The sequence below is a fragment of the Salvelinus fontinalis genome, chromosome 36 (genome assembly GCF_029448725.1).
Source record: "Salvelinus fontinalis isolate EN_2023a chromosome 36, ASM2944872v1, whole genome shotgun sequence".
Classification (NCBI taxonomy): Eukaryota; Metazoa; Chordata; class Actinopteri; order Salmoniformes; family Salmonidae; genus Salvelinus; species Salvelinus fontinalis.
This window is the reverse complement of record NC_074700.1, coordinates 25,734,365-25,752,135: the sequence shown is the minus strand read 5'-3', so window position 1 is coordinate 25,752,135 and position 17,771 is coordinate 25,734,365. Positions and strand designations below refer to the sequence as shown.

Below are 17,771 nucleotides of genomic sequence, written 5' to 3'. Positions count from 1 at the left end.
GGGGAGGGAGAGAGACTTGCGGGGAGGGAGAGAGACTTGCGGGGAGGGAGAGAGAGAGAGAGATGTGAGGGGAGGGAGAGAGAGAGAGAGATGTGAGGGGAGGGAGAGAGACTTGAGGGTAGGGAGGGAGAGAGACGTGAGGGGAGGGAGAGAGAGAGACTTGAGGGGAGGGAGGGAGAGAGAGATGTGAGGGGAGGGAGAGAGAGACTTGGGGGGAGGGAGGGAGAGAGATGTGAGGGGAGGGAGAGAGACTTGGGGGAGGGAGAGAGAGAGACTTGGGGGGAGGGAGGGAGAAAGATGTGAGGGGAGGGAGAGAGAGAGACTTGGGGGGAGGGAGAGAGACTTGGGGGAGGGAGAGAGAGAGACTTGGGGGGAGGGAGGGAGAAAGATGTGAGGGGAGGGAGAGAGACTTGGGGGAGGGAGAGAGACTTGCGGGGAGGGAGAGAGACTTGCGGGGAGGGAGAGAGACTTGGGGGGAGGGAGAGAGAGAGACTTGGGGGGAGGGAGAGAGAGAGACTTGGGGGAAGGAGAGAGAGAGACTTGGGGGAGGGAGAGAGACTTGGGGGGAGGGAGAGAGAGAGACTTGGGGGAAGGAGAGAGAGAGACTTGGGGGAGGGAGAGAGACTTGGGGGGAGGGAGAGAGAGAGACTTGGGGGAAGGAGAGAGAGAGACTTGGGGGAGGGAGAGAGATTTGCAGGGAGGGAGAGAGACTTGCGGGGAGGGAGAGAGAGCCAGGCTTTTCCTCAGACGCCTTCACACCTGGGGTCCTGGCAGTCCTCTTAGACCCCAGTTGACCCCAGTCAGATCGAAGATACTGCTGTGTAGTGTGTGTTTTGTTTGTGTGTGTTTGTGTCTGCGTATCTCTTACCGTGTGTGTGTATGTGCGTGTGTGTATGTGGTAGGTGTGTGTGTGTGTGTGTGTGTGTCTGTGTCTGTGTGCTGATCAAGGGAGTCATTGATTTTAGGTTCAGATTGCAGATGGGAACAAGTAACACAATACAGTACTATGGTAATACAATATGGACTTTAACAGTCTGGAAAGGATTGATGAGACGTTGATGTCAAAAAACAAACAACAATTTAGAGGTAAAGGCTTTTACCATACTGGATAATGAGTAGCCTAAAGGTTATTCATACAAGTTGTCCTATGTAGGCCACACTTAATCAATAAGGCCCAGGGGGTCTAAGGGCTGTTTTTACGCAAAATCCCCCTCATTCCTCTGCCCTCGTATCTCTTTCCTCCCACCCACCTGATTCAATCAAAACGCCTCCGATGCTATGCGTGTCAAGTGTTTTCCTGTGACAGTAGAGCGAGAGAACCAGAAATGTGACAGCTCAGTCGTGTTGCAGAATTCAAGCAGAAAGACAGGCACCCAGATCGGGCAGAAGCAGTGGGAGACACCGCTGTAGACCACCGGAACGGAGGTAAATATTTAATATGCCCGGGTAGAATACAGATGCATGGCATCAACGCTTGATCCGGTGTTGGTTCCACGGGATGCTTGAACCAGGCTCGCGTAGCCCACCGGATTTTGATGATGGGGTTTGTAAGCTTTAGAATCGAAACGGTTTTGACTGAGCGTCGCCGGTGAACAGAATAAATTCATGAATGAGTTGATATATTAACTAATTAATTAATGTTATTGACATCCGTGTTTCGTTTATGCCACGTCTGCCTCCAGCGTTATCATATAATGAATGATCAAACATTGTCACTCGTGAGCCACCAGCTGGCAGAAGCCCCGGTCGAAGCAATGAATGTTAACAGACAAATCCGTTTCGTTTCTTTTTAACGATCCGTCTAAACGCGCATAACCCTACTGTATCATCATATGTTTGATACCTACTGCGTTTGGCTACAGTAGGCTAGATGAGGTGGTCGTTGTGTAGGCTAGCAACACGTCGGTTAAATTCAAAAAGCTGAAACCAAGGAAATGGGGACACACGCTTGAGACCCATGACAGTCAGGTGTTTTATTAGCGACTGCAGGTAGCCACAGATCCATATAAATTATTTTTTATTGTGATAAGGCTTATAAGGGACAACTACAGATGTTAATAAGATGTGTGTAAGTTTGAATGAAATATAGTGGATTTGGCTTCACCATAACAAACATGCATTGATGGGGGGGGAAAGAGGAACCAGCAAAGACCGAAGACAGAGCTCAACCAGTGACAGTGCATTTTCGCCCAACAACTGTCTTAAACGGTATGTAGCTAGAAACACAACCACATGTGGATTTGCATTAGTATACCCATCAAAAGTCCCAATGCAAAGTTAAACCTCACGTTTATATTCTGGAGTTAGTACATACAACTGATCAGTCATGTTGGAATGTGTGTGTGAAGTACTACAGTTGAAGTCGGAAGTTTACTTACACTAAGATTGGAGTCATTAAAACTCGTTTTTCTACCACTCCACAAATTTCTTGTTTAACAAACTATAGTTTTCGCAAGTCGGTTAGGACATCTACTTTAAGCATGACACAAGTAACTTTTCCAACAATTGTTTACAGACAGATTATTTCACTTATAATTCACTGTATCACAATTCCAGTGGGTCAGAAGTTTACATACACTAAGTTGACTGTGTCTTTAAACAGATTGGAAAATTCCAGAAAATGATGTCATGGCTTTAGAAACTTCTGATAGGCTAATTGACATCATTTGAGTCAATTGGAGGTGTACCTGTGGATGTATTTCAAGACCTACCTTAAAACGCAGTGCCTCTTTGCTTGACATCATGGGAAATCAAAAGAAATCAGCCAAGACCTCAGCTGCAGGAAGGACTGGTGCACTTCACAAAATAGATGGCATCATGAGGCTGGAAAATTAGGTGGATATATTGAAGCAGCATCTCAAGACATCAGTCATGAAGTTAAAGCTTGGTCGAAAATGGGTCTTCCAAATGGACAATGACACAAAGCATACTTCCAAAGTTGTGGCAAAATGGCTTAAGGACAGCAAAGTAAAGGTATTGGAGTGGCCATCACAAAGCCCTAACCTCAATCTTATAGAAAATTTGTGGGCAGAACTGAAAAAGTGTGTGTGAGCAAGGAGGCCTACAAACCTGATTCAGTTACACCAGCTCTGTCAGGAGGAATGGGCCAAAATTCACCCAACTTATTGTGGGAAACTTCTGGAAGGCTACCCGAAACGTTTGTCCCAAGTTAAACAATTTAAAGGCAACGCTACCAAATACTAATTGAGTGTATGTAAACTTCTGACCCACTGGGAATGTGTTGAAAGAAATAAAAGCTGAAATAAATCATTCTCTCTACTATTATTCTGACATTTCACATTCTTAAAATAACATGGTGATCCTAACTGACCTAAAGAGACAGGGAATTTTTACTAGGATTAAATGTCAGGAATTGTGAAAACTGAGTTTAAATGTATTTGGCTGAGGTGTATGTAAACTTCTGACTTCAACTGTATGTAGGATGCTGTAAACCAACCTATTCCCTATAATGTAATCTCCAACAGAAATTCCTTCCGATGTGTAACTTCAAATTCAACCAAAATCATGTGCACCCATGACTAATGGTTTCAATTTCATTTTCACCAAACTTACAAGCAAATATTTCATGAATGTATTGTTACAAATCAACTTGCAAGGTTGGTAGCCAACTAGTCTGCTAACGTTAGCCCTACTATCAGCCTGCTAACGTTAGCCCTACTACCAGCCTGCTAACGTTAGCCCTACTACCAGCCTGCTAACGTTAGCCCTACTACCAGTCTGCTAACGTTAGCCCTACTACCAGTCTGCTAACGTTAGCCCTACTACCAGTCTTCTAACGTTAGCCCTACTATCAGCCTGCTAACGTTAGCCCTACTACCAGCCTGCTAACGTTAGCCCTACTACCAGTCTGTTAACGTTAGCCCTACTGCCAGCCTGCTAACGTTAGCCCTACTACCAGTCTGCTAACGTTAGCCCTACTACCAGTCTTCTAACGTTAGCCCTACTACCAGTCTGCTAACGTTAGCCCTACTACCAGTCTGCTAACGTTAGCCCTACTACCAGGCTGCTAACGTTAGCCCTACTATCAGCCTGCTAACGTTAGCCCTACTACCAGCCTGCTAACGTTAGCCCTACTACCAGTCTGCTAACGTTAGCCCTACTACCAGCCTGCTAACGTTAGCCCTACTACCAGTCTGCTAACGTTAGCCCTACTACCAGTCTTCTAACGTTAGCCCTACTACTAGTCTGCTAACGTTAGCCCTACTACCAGTCTTCTAACGTTAGCCCTACTACCAGTCTGCTAACGTTAGCCCTACTACCAGTCTTCTAACGTTAGCCCTACTACCAGGCTGCTAACGTTAGCCCTACTATCAGGCTGCTAAGGTTAGCCCTACTATCAGCCTGCTAACGTTAGCCCTACTATCAGCCTGCTAACGTTAGCCCTACTACCAGCCAGTTAAGCCTTTTGCAAGAAGTCAATGTGGTGGTGAATGTACACAGTGGGACAGTCCCTATGCCTTACCCCAACCAGTGAGAGTGGAACAAGTTGTGGACGAGGACATTTCAAACTGATGAACTCTAACTGCTATACGAGACATTTCAAACTGTCCAGGTCTCCAGCCAAAACACCGGGATATTTAAAACTCCAACTACCTAACTGTCAACTGGCACTTTTCCTTAATAATCACATATACATCATCCATCTTTTCAGAACCTGTCGCCTTAGATCAACTTACAAAGCGCGAAGATTAAAGACAGAAGAGCGAGTCTGGTCGCACACACATTGTCTCCTCCTTCTCCCAAGTCCTTTCATTCAGTCCTCCTTCTCCCAAGTCCTTTCCTTCAGTCCTCCTTCTCCCAAGTCCTTTCCTTCAGTCCTCCTTCTCCCAAGTCCTTTCCTTCAGTCCTCCTTCTCCCAAGTCCTTTCCTTCAGTCCTCCTTCTCCCAAGTCCTTTCCTTCAGTCCTCCTTCTCCCAAGTCCTTTCCTTCAGTCCTCCTTCTCCCAAGTCCTTCAGTCCTCCTTCTCCCAAGTCCTTTCCTTCAGTCCTCCTTCTCCCAAGTCCTTTCCTTCAGTCCTCCTTCTCCCAAATCCTTTCCTTCAGTCCTCCTTCTCCCAAGTCCTTTCCTTCAGTCCTCCTTCCGCCAAGTCCTTTAGTACTCCTTCTCCCAAGTCCTTTCCCTTTAAACAGCCACCATTATGGCTTCCAAACTGAATCCGAATGTCCTGTACGTCCAAGAACCACGGGAGTCTCTCTCATCATTGGAAACTGACCACCTGGCGCAACCCGAACCCGGTGAAGAGAGCTCCGATAGTGACGGAGAGCCGGATGAGACGGAGCAGAAACTAATCCGGAAGGTGTCCACATCGGGACAGCTACGAGCCAAGGTAGGATAGACAAGAATGCAAACACACACACGCACAGTGTACACACATACAGTAGTCAGATCTGTTGTGTTTTGCTTCATTGTGCTGTGGCATTATAGGCCTATTTGTCTCTTCATAATGAGAGCTTAAAGAGATTCTCCGGTACTTTTGAATACTTTTTAGCCAGTAGTTCTTGAAAGTAGCACTCACGAGCCAAAAGTGGTCCACGGAAATTTCCCACTACGTCACATAGATTTAAATACGGATTTTAAAGCCTTTGAGACAATTGAGACATGAATTGTGTATGTGTGCCATTCAGAGGTGAATGGGCAAGACAAAATATTGAAGTGCCTTTGAACGGGGTATGGTAGTAGGTGCCAGATGCACCGGTTTGAGTCAAGAACTGCAACTCTGCTGGGTTTTTCATGCTCAGCAGTTTCCCATGTGTATCAAGAATGGTCCACCACCCAAAGGACATCCAGCCAACTTGACACAACTGTGGGAAGCGTTGGAGTCAACATGGACCAGCATCCCTGTGGAATGCGCTGAATATTAGGAAGATGTTCCTAATGTTTTGTAGACCCAGTGTATGTGCAGATATGTACATTGCTCTCTCTTTTACCCTGCTGTGTGTACATCTTGCTAGCTGTCACTCAAATGGCGAGGGGCGAAAGCTCATTGGTTGAACTCGAATTGCTAGGGGGCTGGCCCGCGATGGGGGAAATGTAGGAAAATGGCACAGCTTCCAGAAAAACACTTTCAAACAAGGGATTTTGTGGCTAATTGATGTAAGACAGTAATTCTGCTCATAGATTATGCATGTATGAACTACACATTGACATGTACAGCCCAAAGCGGGAGGTTTTAAAAATACTCATTAGTTGTCTAAGTTCAGGAGCATGTCTTTAACTGGGGAATTGATCCTGGTTAGGATAGTAGGCCTACTGTAGGTGTACTGATCTGTAAACACTCTCACACTCTCTCTCTCTCACTCTCTCACACTCTCACACACTCTCACACACTCTCTCACTCTCTCTCTCTCGCTCTCTCGCTCTCTCTCGCTCACTCTCTCTCACTCTCTCTCACTCTCTCTCACTCTCTCACACACTCACGTCTCACTAGTAAATTATTAATAATGAATTGTTGAATAAGACAAACCTTTGTTTGAGGTTGGTCAAACATTGACAGCGATTTCTGGGTTGAATTGTAACTGTTATTGATTGGTAGTCATAGATCATGGTTCCCCAACTGGTGGACCGCGGGCCAAATTCGGCCCGCAGGTGGTTTTATTTGGCCCGCCAAGTTTTCTTTAGCAAAAAACTATAGATTTATTTATTTTAAAGACTGTAAAAATAGGAAATCAGCTCCAAGTGATTTTAATTTTGGAAATCTATCCCCAAGTATTACCATAATAATAAAGAGCAGTTATTGTATACAAACTTAAGTTGTGAAATTATTGTGTAGTCTATTATATCTGTTTGGGCTTCTTGCTGTGACTTTGATGTCTACAAATGATTTAGAATTATGTTCCGGCCCCCTGACCATCTGCTCAAGAAAACATTGGCCTGTGGCTGAATCTAGTTAATGATCCCTGTCGTAGACCATCATGGATCAATATGGAGCCATACCTGTCACCTATATGTTGTTGTCATGGTGATGTTTGTTCCCAAGACTTCTGATTCAATCAGTGACTCATTGTTGGTCAAATCCCAAATGATACCCTATTGACCTGTGACCCTTTACCTTTGACCAGAGCTATAGGGTGTATTTGAGATGGTTCTTCTGATACTGATGTGTTGATGATGCTGTCTTGGTCCAGGTACTCTTAAAAATATGTCTAATATTTTTTTTTTATCTCAACTAACGTGGATAAATAAAGGTTAAATAAAATATACTGTATGAGAAGGAGATCATCTCCAGCGGGACAACATCTATTGATCGCTGGTTGTATTGATGATTGGTTAGGTGATCGTTGGTTAATTGTTCCATGTCTGGTTTCTTTCACATGTCTCTGGCTGTGGTAATTTTAGATAATCAATAGTGTGGTTTTGAGGTAATCAATATTGACATGGACCAGAAACCTTACAATGTGTTTCTCCTCATTTTCCCCACACACACAGTAACTATTATCAATGCCTAGATTGTAGGTTCGGGGACGATACCAGTATCACGATACTCGTTAGTATCATGGCAAGGAAACACCAAGCAGATTTAACTTCTTTAGGAAAACAGCTGTAATGTTGGAAACAAACATCATTATGTTGTCACCCAGAGTCGCATGTATTTTCCAAGTTATAGAGCACGGCAGGTAGCCTAGTGGTTAGAGTGTAGAGGCGGCAGGTAGCCTAGTGGTTAGAGTGTAGGGGCGGCAGTTAGCCTAGTGGTTAGAGTGTAGAGGCGGCAGGTAGCCTAGTGGTTAGAGTGTAGAGGCGGCAGGTAGCCTAGTGGTTAGAGTGTAGAGCACGGCAGGTAGCCTAGTGGTTAGAGTGTAGAGGCGGCAGGTAGCCTAGTGGTTAGAGTGTAGAGGCGGCAGGTAGCCTAGTGGTTAGAGTGTAGAGGCGGCAGGTAGCCTAGTGGTTAGAGTGTAGAGGCGGCAGGTAGCCTAGTGGTTAGAGTGTAGAGGCGGCAGGTAGCCTAGTGGTTAGAGTGTAGAGGCGGCAGGTAGCCTAGTGGTTAGAGTGTAGAGGCGGCAGGTAGCCTAGTGGTTAGAGTGTAGAGGCGGCAGGTAGCCTAGTGGTTAGAGTGTAGAGGCGGCAGGTAGCCTAGTGGTTAGAGTGTAGAGGCGGCAGGTAGCCTAGTGGTTAGAGTGTAGAGCACGGCAGGTAGCCTAGTGGTTAGAGTGTAGAGCACGGCAGGTAGCCTAGTGGTTAGAGTGTAGAGGCGGCAGGTAGCCTAGTGGTTAGAGTGTAGAGGCGGCAGGTAGCCTAGTGGTTAGAGTGTAGAGGCGGCAGGTAGCCTAGTGGTTAGAGAGTAGAGGCGGCAGGTAGCCTAGTGGTTAGAGCGTAGAGGCGGCAGGTAGCCTAGTGGTTAGAGCGTAGAGGCGGCAGGTAGCCTAGTGGTTAGAGCGTAGAGGCGGCAGGTAGCCTAGTGGTTAGAGCGTAGGGGCGGCAGGTAGCCTAGTGGTTAGAGCGTAGAGGCGGCAGGTAGCCTAGTGGTTAGAGCGTAGAGGCGGCAGGTAGCCTAGTGGTTAGAGTGTAGAGGCGGCAGGTAGCCTAGTGGTTAGAGTGTAGAGCACGGCAGGTAGCCTAGTGGTTAGAGTGTAGAGCACGGCAGGTAGCCTAGTGGTTAGAGTGTAGAGGCGGCAGGTAGCCTAGTGGTTAGAGTGTAGAGGCGGCAGGTAGCCTAGTGGTTAGAGTGTAGAGGCGGCAGGTAGACTAGTGGTTAGAGTGTAGAGGCGGCAGGTAGCCTAGTGGTTAGAGTGTAGAGCACGGCAGGTAGACTAGTGGTTAGAGTGTAGAGGCGGCAGGTAGACTAGTGGTTAGAGTGTAGGGGTGGCAGGTAGCCTAGTGGTTAGAGTGTAGAGGCGGCAGGTAGCCTAGTGGTTAGAGTGTAGGGGCGGCAGGTAGCCTAGTGGTTAGACTGTAGAGCACGGAAGGTAGCCTAGTGGTTAGAGTGTAGGGGCGGCAGGTAGCCTAGTGGTTAGAGTGTAGGGGCGGCAGGTAGCCTAGTGGTTAGACTGTAGAGCACGGCAGGTAGCCTAATGGTTAGAGTGTAGGGGCGGCAGGTAGCCTAGTGGTTAGAGTGTAGGGGCGGCAGGTAGCCTAGTGGTTAGAGTGTAGAGGCGGCAGGTAGCCTAGTGGTTAGAGTGTAGAGGCGGCAGGTAGCCTAGTGGTTAGAGTGTAGGGGCGGCAGGTAGCCTAGTGGTTAGACTGTAGAGCACGGCAGGTAGCCTAGTGGTTAGAGTGTAGGGGCGGCAGATAGCCTAGTGGTTAGAGTGTAGAGGCGGCAGGTAGCCTAGTGGTTAGAGTGTAGAGGCGGCAGGTAGCCTAGTGGTTAGAGTATAGAGGCGGCAGGTAGCCTAGTGGTTAGAGTGTAGAGGCGGCAGGTAGCCTAGTGGTTAGAGTGTAGGGGCGGCAGGTAGCCTAGTGGTTAGAGTGTAGAGGCGGCAGGTAGCCTAGTGGTTAGAGTGTAGAGGCGGCAGGTAGCCTAGTGGTTAGAGTGTAGGGGCGGCAGGTTAGAGTGTAGGGGCGACAGGTAGCCTAGTGGTTCGAGCGTAGGGGCGGCAGGTAGCCTAGTGGTTAGAGCGTAGAGGCGGCAGGTAGCCTAGTGGTTAGAGTGTAGAGGCGGCAGGTAGCCTAGTGGTTAGAGTGTAGGGGCGGCAGGTAGCCTAGTGGTTAGTGTAGGGGCGGCAGGTAGCCTAGTGGTTAGTGTGTAGGGGCGGCAGGTAGCCTAGTGGTTAGAGTGTAGAGGCGGCAGGTAGCCTAGTGGTTAGAGTGTAGAGGCGGCAGGTAGCCTAGTGGTTAGAGTGTAGAGCACGGCAGGTAGCCTAGTGGTTAGAGTGTAGAGGCGGCAGGTAGCCTAGTGGTTAGAGTGTAGGGGCGGCAGGTAGCCTAGTGGTTAGAGTGTAGAGGCGGCAGGTAGCCTAGTGGTTAGAGTGTAGAGGCGGCAGGTAGCCTAGTGGTTAGAGTGTAGGGGCGGCAGGTAGCCTAGTGGTTAGAGTGTAGGGGCGGCAGGTAGCCTAGTGGTTAGAGTGTAGGGGCGGCAGGTAGCCTAGTGGTTAGAGTGTAGGGGCGGCAGGTAGCCTAGTGGTTAGAGTGTAAGGGCGGCAGGTAGCCTAGTGGTTAGAGTGTAGAGGCGGCAGGTAGCCTAGTGGTTAGAGTGTAGAGGCGGCAGGTAGCCTAGTGGTTAGAGTGTAGGGGCGACAGGTAGCCTAGTGGTTAGTGTAGGGGCGGCAGGTAGCCTAGTGGTTAGTGTAGGGGCGGCAGGTAGCCTAGTGGTTAGAGTGTAGAGGCGGCAGGTAGCCTAGTGGTTAGAGTGTAGGGGCGGCAGGTAGCCTAGTGGTTAGAGTGTAGAGGCGGCAGGTAGCCTAGTGGTTAGAGTGTAGAGGCGGCAGGTAGCCTAGTGGTTAGAGTGTAGGGGCGGCAGGTAGTCTAGTGGTTAGAGTGTAGGGGCGGCAGGTAGACTAGTGGTTAGAGTGTAGGGGCGGCAGGTAGCCTAGTGGTTAGAGTGTAGGGGCGACAGGTAGCCTAGTGGTTCGAGTGTAAGGGCGGCAGGTAGCCTAGTGGTTAGAGCGTAGAGGCGGCAGGTAGCCTAGTGGTTAGAGTGTAGAGGCGGCAGGTAGCCTAGTGGTTAGAGTGTAGGGGCGGCAGGTAGCCTAGTGGTTAGAGTGTAGGGGCGGCAGGTAGCCTAGTGGTTAGAGTGTAGGGGCGACAGGTAGCCTAGTGGTTAGTGTAGGGGCGGCAGGTAGCCTAGTGGTTAGTGTAGGGGCGGCAGGTAGCCTAGTGGTTAGAGTGTAGAGGCGGCAGGTAGCCTAGTGGTTAGAGTGTAGAGGCGGCAGGTAGCCTAGTGGTTAGAGTGTAGAGGCGGCAGGTAGCCTAGTGGTTAGAGTGTAGAGGCGGCAGGTAGCCTAGTGGTTAGAGTGTAGGGTTGACAGGTAGCCTAGTGGTTAGAGTGTTGGACTAGTAACCGAAAGGTTGCAAGATCGAATCCCCGAGCTAGGTAAACATCTGTCGTTCTGCCCCTGAAACAGGCCCACCGTTCCTAGGCCGTCATTGAAAATAGTAATTTGTTCTTAACTGACTTGCCTAGTTAAATAAAGGTAAAATAAAATATATTTTACACACAGCAGGTTTTTCAAGGACCAAAGATTTTTTGCTTTAATTTTTGCAGTGAAAAAGTATCTCAATACTGGTATTTATTTTTATTTAACCAGGCAAGTCAGTTAAGAACAAATTCCTATGTTCAATGACGGCCTACCCCGGCCAAACCCAGACGACGCTGGGCCAATTGTGCGCCGCCCTTTGGGACTCCCAATCACAACCGGATTTGATGCAGCCACTCGGGAGCCCAGTGTTATGGTCACAGCCATTGGATTGCAGAGCAGATAATCAGTATGGAGTCATGCCTACAATGATCCATTTGTGTTTACCTGGGGGGGGGGTCTGTGTGTGTCTGTGTGTGTGTGTGTGTGTGTGTGTGTGTGTGTGTGTGTGTGTGTGTGTGTGTGTGTGTGTGTGTGTGTGTGTGTGTGTGTGTGTGTGTGTGTGTGTGTGTGTGTGTGTGTGTGTGTGTTTGTGCATATGTATGATCATTAGATCCTGTTTACCTGTGGTCAAGTGACCAGATTAACCTAGTCATAGACCCAGGGATTTGGCCTTACCGACAACTATAGGCTGATTGGACTAGAACTATTAATTAGTAAGTTGCTGTTTACTATGCAGATGTTATTATTCAGTGTCCCTCAGGCAGGCTAATACATGTTTGGCTGCAAGAGGAGGCATTGCTTTTTCAACCATGAATATTTTTAGTTTTTCCCCTGGGTTTAATATTGTTACAATTTGGCATAAATGTAGTAATTCCTGTGAATTATGAATATTTTGGTGAGGAATATTTATCACAGTAAAGGAGAAAGTGCATCTCTGTCTCTACCTCCCCTGTCGTGCAGTGACCACATACACACTCCTCTTTGGGTAGCCATGTCTTTTTATGTCTGCCGGTTTCTATTGCCAATCGGTGGTCAATCAGCCTGTACTTGGTAAGGATCCGTCTCTGCTCCGTATCTCTGACAGAGTAGAGATAATCAGCCTGTTGGTCACTCAGCCTGTACTTGGTAAGGATCTGTCTCTGCTCCGTATCTCTGACAGAGTAGAGATAATCAGCCTGTTGGTCACTCAGCCTGTACTTGGTAAGGATCTGTCTCTGCTCCGTATCTCTGACAGAGTAGAGATAATCAGCCTGGTGGTCACTCAGCCTGTACTTGGTAAGGATCTGTCTCTGCTCCGTATCTCTGACAGAGTAGAGATAATCAGCCTGTTGGTCACTCAGCCTGTACTTGGTAAGGATCTGTCTCTGCTTCGTATCTCTGACAGAGTAGAGATAATCAGCCAATTCATATTCTCTCTCTCTCTCTTTTGCTCTCTCTCTCTCTCATCTATTTCAGAGAAACTGAATATCAGAGAACACATTAGATTCATAGTAGAATCAGACGGGGAAGTGAATGAGACATGGATATATATATATTCACTTCCCTGTACTACGATTACAGGCTCAAAATGGCCAGAAACAAAGGACTTTCTTCTGAAACTCGTTCTTGTTCTGAGAAATGGAGGCTATTCAATGCGAGAAACTGCAGATCTCGTACAGCGCTGTGTACTACTCCACAGAACAGCACAACCTTGCTCTAACAGAATAGAAAGAGGAGTGGGAGCCCACAAAACACCAGTCTCAACGTCAACAGTGAAGAGGTGACTCCGGGATGCTGGCCTTCTAGGCAGAGTTCCTCTGTCCAGTGTCTGTGTTCTTTTGCCCATCTTAATCTTTTATTTTTATTGGCCAGTCTGAGATATGGCTTTTTGCAACTCTGCCTAGAAGGCCAGCATCGCCTCTTCACTGTTGACGTTGAGACTGTGTATATGTGCCATTCAGAGGGTGAATGGAAAGGACAAAAGATTTAAGTGCCTTTGAACGGGGTATGGTAGTAGGTGCCAGGCGTACCAGTTTGTGTTCAAGAACTGCAACGCTGCTGGGTTTTTCAAGCTCAACAGTTTCCCGTGTGTATCAAGAATGGAGTCAACATGGGCCTATATCTAATGACTATCTATCACCTAAAATAACTATGATTCTGTCCTTAGAGAATACCTCATCCATCAACAGATTAGCATTAGGAAAGCCATCATTTTAGAGATCAACAAATGGATGGAGGGAACAAGGGAAAGATTGAGGAACCAATGTACAGACAGACAGAGAGAGAAAGATCAATTGATTGATAGACAGCAGCACCTTGTCTGTTTAATTATTAGTCATCATATTTTTTAGTCCTCTGAGTTTTCTGTTTTATATCAACTATGTTCTCCGGGCATAGACCATTTACAAGAAGTACATAACAACACAACCCACACACACACACACACACACACACACACACACACACACACACACACACACACACACACACACACACACACACACACACAGACACAGACACAGACACAGACACACACACACACACACACAGACACAGACACACACACACACACACAGGCGTTGTCCATTTATAAAAATAACATAACAACAACAGGAAGGAACTGAAGTCTTTCACTTCCTCTGTTTCTCTATTTGTCTTTCTTTCTCTTTCTCTGTTCTCTCTCTTTCTGTCTCTGTTTCTGTGTCTGTATTTTTGTTCTCTCTCTTTCTTTGTCTCTTTCTCTGTCTATTTTTGTTCTCTCTCTTTTCTTTCTCTCTACCCATTTATTTGATGTTTCTCTCTTCTGTCTTACTCTCTCTCTTTCTGTCTTTCTGTCTTGCGCTAAAAATAGTGTCTGTTTTTTCATCAGCTCCTTAGAAACCTCTTCAAACAGGAAACCACACACACACACACACGCACACACACACACACACACACACACACACACACACACACACACACACACACACACACACACACACACACACACACACACACACACACACACACACACACACACACACACACGTAAGAGTCTTTCAAAGTAATGTACAGCAATTATGGTCATTTCAAAACTCAAACCTGTTGAACTATGCAGTGTGTGTGTGTGTGTGTGTGTCAACTCTGTTTTAGAAACACCAAAATGAAAATAAATCAGCATTGACTGTGTATCAAATGGCACCCTATTCCCTATATAGTGCACTACTTTTGACCATAAAGTATCTAGGGAATAGGGGCCATTTGGAACACACACTTGGTGTATCCGGAAGGAAGTAGGACAGAAAGTCACAGCTGAAAATACACACCTGCCAATTACACTTTAAGGTTAGACTGTGTGTGTGTGTGTGTGTGTGTGTGTGGTGTGTGTGTGTGTGTGTGTGTGTGTGTGTGTGTGTGTGTGTGTGTGTGTGTGTGTGTGTGTGTGTGTGTGTGTGTGTGTGTGTGTGTGTGTGTGTGTGTGTGTGTGTGAGAGACTCACTCTTCCCCATACCTGTCCTCTAATCTCCATCCTCAAGTGCCTGCATGGAGAGAGTGTGTGATGTTGGCACACAGGGAAAGTAATAATATGAGGGCGGGAGGGAGACAAAAAAAGAGGGAGGGAGGGAGACAAAAAGAGAGGGAGGGAGGGAGAAAAGAGGGAGGGAGGGAGGGAAAAAGAAAGAGAGGGAGGGAGGGAGACAGACAGAGAGAGAGATGGAGGGAGGGAGAAAGGAAAGAGCTTGAGAAAAAATGTATAGTGACACTTTCCGGAATCGTCCGTAGAACAAGGTCTCAGCACAGGAACAGGTGAAGTGTGATTAAATAAAGCCCATTCGAACTGACAACAGGATGGGAGGGAGAGAGAGAGGGAGAGAGAGAGGGAGGGAGAGAGGGAGGGAGAGAGGGAGGGAGAGAGGGAGGGAGAGAGGGAGAGAATACATTTAGATTCAAAGTCCTGAGGAATTAGAAGTCTTGTATTCAAATTATCCCAGAGCCATTGATACTGTATTTATACAGATTTTTCCATATTGCTTTGAATGAATGGCAATGTCCATTCTAGTTGTTGTGATTCTATGGCCTGGCTCACTGTCACGTAATGTCATTCCCTCTAAGGATGATATCTACAGTTACACACACAGACATCAAATACATGACAGTTACAGTTGAAGTCGGAAGTTTACATACACTTTAGCCAAAATACATTTAAACTCAGTTTTTCACAATTCCTGACATTTAATCCAAGTTCAAATTCCCTGTCTTAGGTCAGTTAGGATCACCACTTTATTTTAAGAATGTGAAACGTCAGAATAATAGTAGAGAGAATTATTTATTTCAGCTTTTATTTCTTTCAACACATTCCCAGTGGGTCAGACGTTTACATACACTCAGTTAGTATTTGGGAGCATTGCCCTTAAATTGTTTAACTTGGGTCAAACGTTTCAGGTAGCTTCCCACAATAAGTTGGGTGAATATTGGCCCATTCCTCCTGACAGAGCTGGTGTAACTGAGTCAGGTTTGTAGGCCTCCTTGCTCACACACGCTTTTTCAGTTCTGTTCACAAATGTTCTATAGGATTGAGGTCAGGGCTTTGTGATGGCCACTCCAATACCTTGACTTTGTTGTCCTTAAGCCATTTTGCCACAACTTTGGAAATATGCTTGGGGTCAATGTCCGTTTGGAAGACCCATTTGCGACCAAGCTTTAACTTCATGACTGATATCTTGAGATGTTGCTTCAATATATCCACCTGATTTTCCTCCCTCGTGATGCCATCTATTTTGTGAAGTGCACCAGTCCCTCCTGCAGCAAAGCACCCCCACAACATGATGCTGCCACCCTGTGCTTCACGGTTGGGATGGTGTTCTTCAGCTTGCAAGCATCCCCCGTTTTCCTCAAAACATAACAATGGTCATTATGGCCAAACAGTTTTTTTTTTGTTTCATCAGACCAGTGGACATTTCTCCAAAAAGTATTATCTTTGTCCCTATGTGCAATTGCAAACCGTAGTCTGGCTTTTTTATGGCGGTTTTGGAGCAGTGGCTTCTTCCTTGCTGAGCGGCCTTTCAGGTTATGTCGATATTGGACTCGTTTTACTGTGGATATAGATACTTTTGTACCTGTTTCCTCCAGCATCTTCACAAGGTCCTTCGCTGTTGTTCTGGGATTGATTTGCACTTTTCGACACCAAAGTAAGTTAATCTCTAGGAGCTAGAACGCGTCTCCTTCCTGAGCGGTATGATGGCTGCGTGGTCCCATGGTGTTTATACTTGCGTACTATTGTTTGTACAGATGAACATGGTACCTTCAGGCTTTTGGAAATTGCACCCAAGGATGAACCAGACTTGTGGAGGTAAAAAAAAAAAACAGATCTTGGCTGATTTCTTTGGATTTTCCCATGATGTCAAGCAAAGAGGCACTGAGTTTGAAGGTAGCCCTTGAAATGCATCCACAGGTACACCTCCAATTGACAGGCTCTTTGACATCATTTATCAGAAGTTTCTAAAACCATGCCATCATTTTCTGGAACTTTCCAAGCTGTTTAAAGGCACAGTCAACTTAGTGTATGTAAACTTCTGACCCACTAGAATTGTGATAAGTAAAATAATCTGTCTGTAAACAATCGTTGGGAAAATGACTTGTCATGCACAAAGTACATGTCCTAACAGACTTGCCAAAACTATAGTTTGTTAACAAGAAATGTGTGGATTGGTTGAAAAATGAGTTTTAATGACTCCAGCCTAAGTGTATGTAAACTTCTGACTTCAACTGTATGTAAGAAGAGTCAGTTGTTCTCTCTGTCCTCCCTCTCTCTCTAGGGGTCAGGGGTCAGGGGTCAGTATAGTAGTGTCAGTTGTTCTCTCTGTCCTCTCTCTCTCTAGGGGTCAGGGGTCAGGGGTCAGTATAGTAGTGTCAGTTGTTCTCTCTGTCCTCTCTCTCTCTAGGGGTCAGTATAGTAGTGTCAGTTGTTCTCTCTGTCCTCTCTCTCTCTAGGGGTTAGAGGTCAGGGGTCAGTATAGTAGTGTCAGTTGTTCTCTTTGTCCTCTCTCTCTCTAGGGGTTAGTATAGTAGTGTCAGTTGTTCTCGCTGTCCTCTCTCTCTCTAGGGGTCAGGGGTCAGTATAGTAGTGTCAGTTGTTCTCTCTGTCCTCTCTCTCTCTAGGGGTCAGGGGTCAGTATAGTAGTGTCAGTTGTTCTCTCTGTCCTCTCTCTCTCTAGGGGTTAGAGGTCAGGGGTCAGTATAGTAGTGTCAGTTGTTCTCTCTGTCCTCTCTCTCTCTAGGGGTCAGGGGTCAGTATAGTAGTGTCAGTTGTTCTCTCTGTCCTCTCTCTCTCTAGGGGTCAGGGGTCAGTATAGTAGTGTCAGTTGTTCTCTCTGTCCTCTCTCTCTCTAGGGGTCAGTATAGTAGTGTCAGTTGTTCTCTCTGTCCTCTCTCTCTCTAGGGGTTAGAGGTCAGGGGTCAGTATAGTAGTGTCAGTTGTTCTCTCTGTCCTCTCTCTCTCTAGGGGTTAGAGGTCAGGGGTCAGTATAGTAGTGTCAGTTGTTCTCTCTGTCCTCTCTCTCTCTAGGGGTCAGTATAGTAGTGTCAGTTGTTCTCTCTGTCCTCTCTCTCTCTAGGGGTCAGGGGTCAGTATAGTAGTGTCAGTTGTTCTCTCTGTCCTCTCTCTCTCTAGGGGTCAGGGGTCAGTATAGTAGTGTCAGTTGTTCTCTCTGTCCTCTCTCTCTCTAGGGGTTAGAGGTCAGGGGTCAGTATAGTAGTGTCAGTTGTTCTCTCTGTCCTCTCTCTCTCTAGGGGTCAGGGGTCAGTATAGTAGTGTCAGTTGTTCTCTCTGTCCTCTCTCTCTCT

The 17,771-nt window shown here is 46.7% G+C and overlaps 1 long non-coding RNA gene across 1 annotated transcript; it reads left to right on the top strand.

The window, feature by feature from the left end:
* Positions 1-1,172: 1,172 nt before the first annotated feature.
* LOC129835523 (uncharacterized) lies at positions 1,173-10,369 on the top strand. Its single transcript, XR_008756427.1, has 3 exons — positions 1,173-1,425; positions 4,673-9,648; positions 9,679-10,369. It is a non-coding gene; the product is annotated as an uncharacterized LOC129835523 (long non-coding RNA).
* The last annotated feature ends 7,402 nt before the right edge of the window (positions 10,370-17,771 follow it).